The sequence below is a fragment of the Sus scrofa genome, chromosome 5 (assembly GCF_000003025.6).
Source record: "Sus scrofa isolate TJ Tabasco breed Duroc chromosome 5, Sscrofa11.1, whole genome shotgun sequence".
Classification (NCBI taxonomy): domain Eukaryota; kingdom Metazoa; phylum Chordata; class Mammalia; order Artiodactyla; family Suidae; genus Sus; species Sus scrofa.
Window position 1 is genome coordinate 25,763,814 of NC_010447.5, and position 12,682 is coordinate 25,776,495.

Here is a 12,682-nt window from a genome sequence, read left to right on the forward strand (position 1 = left end):
CATAATTCCTAGCTATGGCAATAGGAAAAGAACAAGAAATAAAAAGGAATTCAAATGAAAAAGGAACAAGTAAAACTGTTATCTTCGATGGCATCATTCTAGATATAGAAATCCCTGAAGACATGACCAAAAAAACTATTAGAACTAATAAATGAATTTGGCAAAGTTTTAGGATCCAAAATTGATATATAAAAATTAGTAGTGTTTCTATACACTAACAATGAACTATCTGAAAGAGAAATTAAGAAAATAATTCCATTTACAATTGCATCAAAAGAATAAAATGCCTATGAATAAATCAAATCAAGAAAGTAAAAGATCTGTACTCTGAAAATTATAAGACTTGATGAAAGAAAGTGAAGACAGTACAAACAAGTGGAAAGATAAATTGTGCCTATGAATTGGAAGGATTAATACTGCTAAATGGCTGTATTTCCCAAGGCAGTTTATAGATTCAGTGAAATCCCTATCAAAACACCAAGGACATTTTTCACAGAACTAGAAAAAGTAACTCTAAAATTTTAATGGAGACCCTGAATAGACAAAACAACCTTAAGAAACAAGAACAAAGCTGGAGACATCATGCACCCTGATTTCAAAATTTAGTAAAAAGCTACAGTAAGCAAAACAGTATGGTACTGGCACAAAAGCAGACACATAGCTCAATGAAACAGAATTGAGAGCCAAGAAATAAACCTATGCCGATATGGTCAATTAATCTATGACAAAGTAGGCAAGAATATGCTATGGGAAAAAGTGACCTCTTTAATAAATGGTACTGGGAAAACTAGACAGCACATGTGTAAGAATCAAACTGGACTACTTCTTACATCATACACAGAAATAAACTCAAAGTGGATTAAAGACTTAAACATGAAGTCTGAATCATAAAACTTCCAAAAGAAAACACACAGTACACCCTTTGTCATTGGTCTTAGCAATATTATTTTTGGAACTGTCTCTTCAGGCAAGGGAAACAAAAGCTAAAATAAATAAATGGGACTGCATCAAACTAAAGAGCGTTTGCTATTCATCAAGCTTCACACTTGAAATGTATGTACTTTTTAGTACATACTTGTCATCATTTTGAAAAGGATTTTAAAAATCAGTTAAACACAAAGAAAGTACAGATAGGTTACAATATGAATAAAGAAAATCCATGACTCATAGAAAGGTTAATAACATTTTGCAAAACACCAGATTCTGAGTTATTGAAAATTACATTAAAGATACAAAACAAGGAGTTCTCTTTGTGGCACAGCAGAAATGATCTGACTAGGAAACATGAGGTTGTGGGTTTAATCCCTGGCCTTGCTCAGTGGGTTAAGGATCTGGTGTTGCTGTGAGCTGTGGTGTAGGTCACAGACACGGCTCAGATCTGATGTTGCTGCGGCTGTGGTGTAGGCCAGCAGCTGTAGCTCCCATTTGACTCCTAGCCAGGGAACATCCATATGCTGCAGGTGTGGCCCCCAAAAAGCAAAAAATATAAAAAGACTATATAAAACAAGACTTGGCTCCTTGTATTAAAGGTGAGTCAGAGTGCTGATGCATGTATGCCACTGGTACTTGATTTATAAGATTTCAGATATGTCTAAGTATCTATACTTTTGAATATGCCTGCATAAAAAAAGCTTTCTAGGAGTTCCCGTCGTGGCGCAGTGGTTAACGAATCCGACTAGGAACCATGAGGTTGCGGGTTCGGTCCCTGCCCTTGCTAAGGGGGTTAACGATCCGGCGTTGCCCTGAGCTGTGGTGTAGGTTGCAGACGCGGCTCGGATCCTGCATTGCTGTGGCTCTGGCGTAGGCCGGTGGCTGCAGCTCCGATTGGACCCCTAGCCTGGGAACCCCCATATGCCGCGGGAGCGGCCCTAGAAAAGGCAAAAAGACAAAAAAAATAAATAAATAAAAAATAAATTAAAAAAGCTTTCTAAAAACCTAGAAAGGTATACTTAGTGCCAGGTCATGATTCAAAGACCCTGAATGGAATGCGGATGCTAATAAAGTATCATATTTTATGCTGAAAATAAAAAAAATAAAACAGCTATTTAACTGAAAGTCTTTTCCATCTCTATCTTCTATAATTTATTTCCCTTACTACAGAGCGCTCATTAAGGAAAGTCGAATTATTTTCATCATTAAACATAAACCAGATGTATGTAATTTCACACCTTTGCAATAACAGTTGAGATTCAAGTAGGAAAAAAATATATATGCAAGACTAACCTAGGAATACGTAAAATCAGCATGCAGGTTTTTTCTCCCATAAAGAACACACTGAATGTCCTATAATTTTATAACAGCTACTAATCATGGAGTTAGAGCAGTTAAAATGGATACATTAGGATTTCCTGTTGTGACTCAATGGGTTATGAACTCTACTAGTATCCATGAGAATGGGGTTGGATCCCTGGTCCTGCTTAGTGGATTAAGGATTTGGTGTTGCTATGGCTGTGGTGTAGACCAGCTGCTGCAGCTAGGATTGGACCCCTTGCCCGAGAACTTCAATATGCCACAGTGTGGCCCTAAAGAAAAAAAAAAAAAAAAAAAAAAGGATACATGATTAGAAAGTGTTATATGTTCTTCTTTCATGAAAAAATTAGTAGGGAGGTAGGGAGGCAAATCTCAGAAAGAGGACTTAAGGTGTCCCTTTGCCCTCCCCGCTTTTTTGCCTTTTTGTCTGTTAAGGCCACACCCCTAGCATATGGAGGGTCCCAGGCTAGGTGTCCAATCAGAGCTGTAGCAGCTGGCCTGCACCACAGCAACTCGGGATCCAAGCTGCATCTGCAACCTACACCACAGCTCAGGGCAGCACCAGATCCTTAACCAACTGAGTGAAGCCAGGGATCGAACCCACATCCTTACGGATGCTAGTTGGGTTCATTAACCAAACTAAGCCATGATGGGAACTCCCCTTTGCCCTTTTCATAGTTTTCAACTATCCATGTTTCTGAACATCATGTACAATTCTAAAAAGTGGAAGAATATAATCAGAAAAAAATCCGTATTTTTCTTGTAACAAGTGCTTTCAATTTTAAAGAATCTCAAGTCTGTTAAAATAACAAGTCTTAAAGTTCTTAAAGTAATAGCTATATAAAAAATATCCTAAAATTTGATTACATTCAGAAAAATATCAATCTGTATATAAGAATAAAGAAAATATAAAGTCCGAAGTTTCCCTTCATTATCATGTTATTAAAATGAGTTGAATTTTAAAAGAAATTCTAACAGGTACCAGTATGTTGCATACCATTGGGTAATTATGTTTGTGGAATATGGCTTGTGTCTTTTAAAATAATATATTCAATCATTTTATCTTTAAAGGTTTTCATGGCATTGAAATTAAATGATGTTAAGAAAATTATATTTGTGCTCCATTCTGAGATTACAAAGAAGTATTTTTAATTACAGTCTACAAAACAGAACCTCTGTGGGCAATGCAGAACTATCACGTTGCATTGCAAATAGGCAAATCTGAACAAACGGCAGTCATTGAAGAAATACCTCTTCATAGGTCATTTAGTTAGTATCAATGATACAGTCAGTGTGGTAAATTTAAACATATTGATTTTGGTACTTTGTTTTTAATTCATAAATTTGTTTGATTTTATAGCTGCATGTAGGAGTTCTAAACATGGAAGGTTTATGCCTTACTTTATATTTTTTTATATTAAAGTGACACTAGGATAAACATTATTACATAACACCGAGGGCCCAAAGTTATTTTATATTTTTTTTAAAAATATATGCTACTTAAAAATTTTTTTTAATTGAAGATTTTTAATTTTATGTACAAAGATCACTGTTTCTTTGATAAGGTAGCTATCTTGGATAATTCATTCATTCAAAAAAGATTGCTTAGTCCAACTTGATGAAGCCTATGTCATTCACATACATTAACAGCACAAACAGAAGTAGCATTGCCAGAGGAGATCCTACAGGTTTCAGCAGATGCAAAAAAGGAGAAAATTTTAGCATGTGGCTGCAGTGCAGATGCTAGTGATCCATTTGGCCCTCAGGAGTCACAGCAGGACAAAAGACTACTTGACATTTTTTACATTCTTGGAAGGTAGAAATTTTACTTCATTTATTTGTAAACATAAAACTCAGAACGATATCTGCCATAGAGCTTTAGCTTAGAAAAATTTATGAAGTTGAAGTTAGTCTAGTATGTACCTAGGTACAAGGTATAAAAATTAAAGTCTTTATGAAAGAATTCTATAAATGTAGCCTGGGTGTCCTGCCACCTGGTGTTGCTGTCTCCTTTGCGAGTCAAATAAAAGTATCTTAAAATTCTATCCCAAACTTTGGGAGACTCAATCTCTCCAATGAATGATTTTCAGAGTGAATTTGTAATTCTCTAACTCTACTTACCAATTTCTGCTGAATTAGTTCAATATGTTGTCTGCATGCCATTACAGACTGTCTGCTACTAGCCATGTCCCAATGGCTACATTACATTTCCCCAAATATAAGACCTGTGTTGAAGATTCATGAAAACAGAAGGTATTTCCCATGGTGGTACAAAGAGCATTGCCTTTCTGGAACAATTTTTGTCTACCCTGCCATGGATGTTTCTCAGTTAGCATTTAATGTAGGCTACAGTCCAGGACTTTAGTCTCTTTCTATCTCTTGTTTTCACTCTTCTCTTTCTCCATTCTCTCCATTTGCTGTTCATTCTCTTAATGCCAAGGTTTCAGTTGGCCTGATGGGTTGTTCAGAGTAATGTGATACCTAGTTTTTCATTTTCTTCAAGTCCATGTCCTCAGTGGGAGTGCAAATATCTTGTTTTCCACAGCAACAGCCATTCCCAGGAGTTTTATCAAGGACACTTTCTGCCACTAAGTGTTCTCTCAGTAAGAAGACGGCTAGCTCCAGTTTTAAAAAAGAATTGTATTTCCACGGTATTTTGTAAAATGACTGGAATGGCCCATAAATTACACAAATTGCTTTGGGAGATTCGGTGCTTTTATTCAAATTTGGGTTGCATAATAACTTATTAAGAAAATATGAAAGCAAATCTTAGAAATACTAGTTAATTCAATAGTTCCTATCAGTTTATAGGTCAATAAAATCTTTTTAAGGATCTAATGAAAGCTACAGGCATGCAGTATGGACTCTACATTAAGAAACTCTGGCCTAGATGAATGACACAGCAGGTTTCCTTAAACTCTGATGATCTGAGTTTATGAATTACATAAATTTCACATTTATTAAAAAATATTTTTCTTTTTAGTGGCAAAACCATAAAATTATAAAAGTTAAAATGCAAATAAAATCTGGATTCAAATGTAGCCTTAATTTACTAAGAAATATCTTTTTTATATTAATAGACTTTCTTTCTTAGAATGGTTTAATATTTACAGAAAAATTAGGTAATACAAAGAGTTCCCATTTAACTCCCTCAATCTAAACAGTTTTTTCTTATCAATAATATATTACATTGATAGACAATATTTATTATAATTAATGAGCCAGTATTTCCTTATTTTTATTAAAGTTCATAGTTCATTCAAAGTTCCTTTTTCACTGTTCCAAGATCCTATCTAGGATATGACATATTTAGTTGTTTTATCTCCCTACCTTTTGGCTGTGATATTTTCTCAGACTTTCATTGTTGATCTTGACAGTTTTGAGGAATCACTAGGTGAAGTATATTGTGCAGGACCCTCTGTTGGTATTTTTCTGATGTTTGTCTCATGATTAGAGTAGAGTTGTGGGTTTCACAGTGGAAGATCACAGCAGTAAAGTGCCATTTTCATCACATCATGTCAAGGACACACGATATCAACACAAACTTGTGATGGCTGATGTTGACCTTGATATCTGGCTGACACAGTGCTTGTCTGTTTTCTTTACTATAAAGTTACTCCTTTCCTCCCTTTCCATCCTGTAGTCTTTGGAAAAAAGTCACTATGTAAGGCCCACATTTAAAGAATGGGGAGTTATACTCCTTCTCAATTAGGATGGAGTATCCATATAATTTACTTGGAATCTTTTGGCACTAGAGATTCGTCTCTCCTTCCTCATTTATTAATTTGTTCAACAATATATTTATATCAGAAATAGATATAAATAGATTTGCAGCATTTATTTTATACTATGGGTTGTAAACTATCAAGACTCCATTTTCTCGCTGAAATTAGTCTGGCTTTGGCTACTGGAAGCTCTTTTATTGGTTCCTATGTCCATTTGACATATGTCTACCAGTATAGGTAAGTTTTTTAATCTTACTATGAAGAAATTATTATTCTTTTGGCTGCACCTGTATCATGCAGAAGTTCCCAGGCAAGTGACTGAACCTGCACCACAGCTGTAACAAGAGCCACAGCAGTGATAACAATATATCTTAAACCCACTGAGCCATGAAGGAACTCCTTAAGAAATTATTTTTATGACTATATGCGTCTTGTTCTTATTTAAATACACATATACAGATATACATAGGAAGAGGCAAATATAAAGAGACATTTCCATTATAATAGATTAGTATGTTAGAAAGGAAAATTATCTATATATAGCTTTCTAAGGTACCACCATACTGTTTCCCACAGATGACTGGATTAAGAAGATGTGGTATATATACACAATGGACTACTACTCAGCCACAAAAAAACAATATAATGCCATTTGCAGCAACATGGATGGAACTAGAGACTCTCATACTGAGTGAAGTAAGTCAGAGAGAGAAAGACGAATACCATATGATATCATTTATATCTGAAATCTAACATATGGCACAAATGAACATTTCCTTAGAAAAGAAAATCATGGACATGGAGAACAGACTTGTGGTTGCCAAGAGGGAGGGGGAGGGGGAGGAGTGGGGTGGATTGGGAGCTTGGGGTTAATAGATGCAATCTATTGCCTTTGGAATGGATAAGCAATGGGATCCCCCTCTATAGCACTGGGAACTATGTCTAGTCACTTATGATGGAGCATGATAATGTGAGAAAAAAGAATGTATGCATGTATGTGTAACTGGATCACCTTGCTGTACAGCAGAAAATTGAAAGAACACTTTAAACTAGCTGTAATGGAAAAAATAAAAATCATTATTAAAAAATTCAATGCAAAAAAAGGAAAATTATCAATTATGAGTTAGACTTTTTTAAACTTTAAAACTTTTATTTAGCTAGCAAGAAGTAGAAACAGATCCCAACTAATAGATGTAAAAACAACTCAAGTTCTATTTCTATGATAGGTTAGATAATATTTGGATGAATATAACTTTTTAAATGTCCATGTATAAATGAATACTCAGATGAAATGAAAAGAGTGATTACTGATCTCAAGCTTACAAATAATTTTGTCCTACATTACCGCTAAGTTTCAGAGTCCAAGAATACAAAGTCATTGATTGTGCACTTAGAGGTTTTGGTTCATTTTTAAAGTCTGACATAAGAGAGTGAAGCATAACACAAAAGCTATGCTCTATTCCTGAATAGGTCATATTCACTCATGTAGAGCAGATTTGAGTAATTACTAATTATACTCAATGATTAATTTTATTTCTCATAATAGGATATAAAAAGTAATAACAGTAAGCATTATTACTCTTTTTCCTTCATTTTTACTTCTCAGTCATTTTTTTGAGATGCTTATTTAACTTGGTTTTAATAAAAGACTCAGTCTTTCAAATAACTAAGGATACAGATTATTTCATCAGTAACTATTGGCAGCAGACACTTAGTAATACACACATATAGATATAAGATAGTCTCACATTCTCCTAAATTGTATATCTGGCGTCAGTCATTTATGTGCACTAAAATATTTGCACAATATGTCTGAGTCCTCAATAAGTGGCAGACATATGGTCATTGTTTCAAAGAAGCAGTACACATGACTACTTTCCTAAAAGGAACACCTATTTGGGGATGTATATATTTTGCCAGCTGCATGTGTGTATTTATGTCACATAAGGCAGCCCCATTCCTAAAAAACGATGATCAATTAAACCATCAGTTTTATTTTATGTCATTCTACTACAGCTCCGCCCCACAAACTCATAATTATTTCTGGACTAATTTCAATATTTATTGTTTTGCTATTTGGATAATGTTACTAAGTGTTCAGAATTTCCAGGAGAATTAAATTCCGAGAATTTTTTTTCCTATTTTTCCCCATAAATTATCATGTCCAAGAAGTACAATGTTTTGGCTTTCTAGGGTGCCATTTAGGAACTTAGGGTTTGGAGTCACTTAAACCTGTTTCAGTCATGTACTTTGTGATCTTTTCTAAGTTACTTAAGCTTTTAGCACTCCAGTTCTTTTGCCTGTTAAATGGCCTCATTAAGGTTTTATAAGGATTAAGATGTTGTAATCTGTGCAAAGCACATAGTGCAATGCCAGAAACCTTCATTGCAAAACTCTACATGGGAAGTTAGCCATGTACAGAAAGTATGTGATAAATGGTAGTTATTGTTCTTATCATCAGGATCATTATTATTCAAAACACTCTGCTCAGCTGCTCACAGCCAGACATAACATACAATGCTTTAAGAGGAACATTTTTTAAGGTTTGCTTGAGACTATATGATCACATTATACAACTGCAGAGAAAAGGAAAGCATTTTTATTTAATTTCTAGGCTGCTTTGGAAACCTAAAATCAGAGGCAGAGGTGAGGCAGTAATGGGTTGCCAAGTAAGTTGCTCAAATTTGTGGAAGACTTAAAATATCTAGTCTGAATCAGGACAGTTTTAGTGGATTTGCGTCTAACCCAGCACATAAAAGTAGGAAGATAAAAGTAGGCCAGGGAAATTCTGCCTATTTTTTTCACATGTTCCATCCCTGGAAAACACTAGCTGACAAGTATTCCTGAAATAAGCTATGCTATGAGCTAATATGTAAAATATAAATTTTATGTCTGAAGCTTAATAATCAAACCAAAGTGCCCAACCTATGCCATGTCAATCAAAACGTGTTAATGTTTGCTAGGTAATATATTAGGATTAAAGTCCTAAATTTAAAGAATGGTTTCCTAACAAACGGCTAATAGGCAAAAAAAAAAAAACACAAAAAAAAAAACACAAAAACTTAGATTAAGTATTCAAACATTAGTTGGTACAGACCCAACTTAGAGTCAGATGGGATCCTACAAATCATTTTTTGGAGCAATATGGGTAGATGCTTAGAATCCTGAAAATCTGACTGGATCACCCATGCTAGGCCCACTCCCATTTATTGATACATTTCTTTGGTATATATAAAAGAAAACTAATAATCAGCTGTTTAGAGACACATAGAATAAAATTTGAAAAAGCAAATAACTTATTAAACTACACAAACCTTTTGGAGGAAAGCACCATGAAGAAACAGTGTGGGACAGAACTTGGAAAGAGGGGGAAAGAAGACAGGAAAATAGTCAAGAGCTAATTCCAAAGGAAGAAGAACACCCAAACACCTTACTAAGTGGGGTAGGTGCCTCGAGGTTGGTACATAGTCTGTCCTGAAAGATCTAACCGTATAAGCAAGAGTGAAGTGGATAAGGGAATAGTGAACTAAAAGTTCAGGCCCCTTGAAGCAAGGATCAAAAGATTAGACTTGAGGAGGGACACGACTGGCAGCTACTTCAGGATAATGAGAGAGAAGGTCATGTTGCTTTGAGGGAAATAATTCCAGTTGCTGAGGGCTGAATAAATTGGATAGGAGAGATGTTGAAGCCAGGTCTCTACCCTGAAGGCTGTCTCTATAGCCCTGGCACAAGGTAAATGAATTCTAGATAAAGACTGTGGCAGTGTGAATAATGAGTGGGTCTCAGCAATGTCCCAAAGGGCAAAGTGACAAGCTAGTGATGGACTGAATGACAAAGTCAAAGGAGCGAGTGAAAAATCGAACATGATTTTATTCCTATGGCTTTCAGGACTGCTAAGATACCTGTGTAAGAAAGTTTCTTTAAAAAGTATACTGAACTAAAAGCTATGTTTTTGTCAAGAGGCCTATCAAAACAGACTCTGATAAACGTTAAGTGCTAGAATATGGGAGTAACAGAAGATTTGCATCAGCTCTTAGAAACCTGGAGAATGTAAACCTGTAAGAAAACTGTTATTCGGCAGATTTTAATATACCAGGAGACACTAGACACACAAACCTAAATTCACTTATGATAATTAAATTAACTTCTACACAGATTTATTTTTTTCTTTTAATGACTAGTTTAGTACTTGGTATATGAAAGAAGCTCAAAATTATTTGTTAATTAAGGCCAATATAATAATTGATCATTTCTATTTCCATGTGAAATACTGGACAAATCACCAAGTAATTAGATTAAATAAGACTTATGAATTAGAGTGTGTTTGTGTGTATGTATATATGTGTGTGTGTGTGTGTGTTATAAAGAGACTAAAGAGAAGGTTGGGTCAGGAAATTAACTTTTAAGATTGTATAAAATACTCCCTGTTAATTATCAGCTAGCAGGTTTTTGTCTGCTAAACAAGTCTGCCTATTGACCAAATTATTTTTTTTTTCCTTCTCATTACTAAGTTAACTAGTTAGGTGAGCTAAAACTTAACTTAGACTTTTCAGGATGAATACTATTTTTCTAGAATATATTGCTACATTTATTTTATAGCTCAGAAATAAGAGCTCTCTTTTTTTTATTTAATGGAAAAATATAGGTACTCACATTTAAAAAAAAAGACATGAGAGGTAAATTTAACAAATTAAGAATATTGAAACATTTAAATTTTGACAGTCATGGCAATTTATATTTTGAACTTTGCTTCCTCTAACTATTCCTTATTTCTCTACAGTGCACCTATTATTGTCCAAAAGAGAAGGGAGGGACAGTTATTTTGATCTTCCTTTTTAAAGTCCTCTGTGGAAGAGAGTTAAAAGAGTCTTTAGGAGATAATGTGCATTCATTCCATTCTAACACAATGATTTTGGCAATCAACAGAGGGTCAACCTGGAAATTCTATTCCCTTTTATATGCTAATTGAAATATTATGCTTTCCTCTTATGTTTTGATAAAGTTATAACACAATCCTACCTCAAAAAATTTGCATATTTTTGAAATTTTTATCAATTTTTTTCTAGGAAAGGAAATGGCATCTCAGGTACTGATTGTATTATAAGTCTCTTTATGAATTACATGAAATAATAATTAGTTATATCAAAAAAGCTATCTTTCAGTTATATCTAAATATAGATCAGTTATAAGGGGGGTAATTTAAGGAGGTTAAAAATGGAAAAAATAATCAAATATCTCAATATACCTGTTACAGTAACTTTTTTAAAGTAGTAGCTGTATTCCCTGAGAACAATTGCCACCAGGCGGCCCCTTTTCACTAGTAGGTCTCGGTGGACTTTTGTATACAAGTTTCTGCCGTGGCTTCTTCAATCCTAGACATGGTGATTTTTGCTGTTCTCTTCATCCTGCCTACTTCTTTGCCAAGTGTTCTGCCTCTTCCATCACTGAACCTGCCTGAATTCTGACTGAAACAGTGGTTGGTCCCAGAAGCACCCTCAGGAAATAGACCCTCCAGATAGTTTACCTGTATAGGATTTTACCAGATATATTTAAGATATGCATGGATAACCTCCTTGCCTGGAGTTATTCAGAACGAGTAATACATGACACTGTAAGTACTGTATTGTATTCCAAAATTATTTTTTCTAACATAAATCTCATAAATATTTTTGTGCACACGTTTTTCTTTTTTTTAGAAATTCCCAACAGATTCCCTTTTCCTCAAAAGGGAAATCTTAATCTATCCGTCACCAGATAGGTTAATGAGTAGCTATGTTGGAAACACTCTATTTCCAATTTCCATGGGTGAAAAAGCATAAGACATGTTCCAGCCATCAAAACAAACAGATATTCAAGTTTTAAAACTAAAGGAAGTTAAATCTAGAAGATAAATAATCTTGTATGAAAATAACAATATGCAGGATTATGTGTGTGTGTGTGTTTGTGTTTCTTTTCTTGATTCTTATGGTTTGAGCTATTTTTGTCAGGTTGTATGTGTATATGATTTATATATTCTTAAAAAAAAAACTGATTTAAATCGATGTCCTTTCTGCTGATTAGACATGTGACTAAATGGGGAGAGGGGAGAAAACAGCCCAAAGGTAGGTTTGTAGGTGAGATAAGGAGAGGTAAGGTGCTTTGGGAGATAAGCTGGCAGCAGATGAACGTGTGTTAGAAGAAGGATGGATCATGACAGTTGAACAGGAGAGATGAACAAGGGCAACAGGGTTTTAACTAATGGAAAACTAGGTGAAATCTATTTCCCTTTGCTCATTTGCCATGATTAGTTTCATGTGTTCACAATCAAAAGGAAAAGGTAGGTCAAAAACAAAGTAGAGCACAGGAAAGCAAAAGTGATGTTAAAAACTTAGAAGACAGAGAAATGATTAAGTTAAAGACAAATCTCAAAATATAAAGGCATCTTACATATTGTATTTTGAAATTGATACTGTTGAAATTCATAATTCAGTATGAACATAAGAAAGAGGAAATTTTTAAAGAAAAAATGCAATAGAAAATGTGTTCATACGTAATGCACATATATAAATGTATATGCACATAAGAAATGTATACATATATATTTTACATTTCCATATATAAGTGTATGGCAGGGAGCTAAGAACTGTTGGTGAATCAATTAAATGTAAATAATAACTGCTGTAAGTGGCTCTGATTCTAAGTTCCAGTATCACTTTAAAATTCTATTT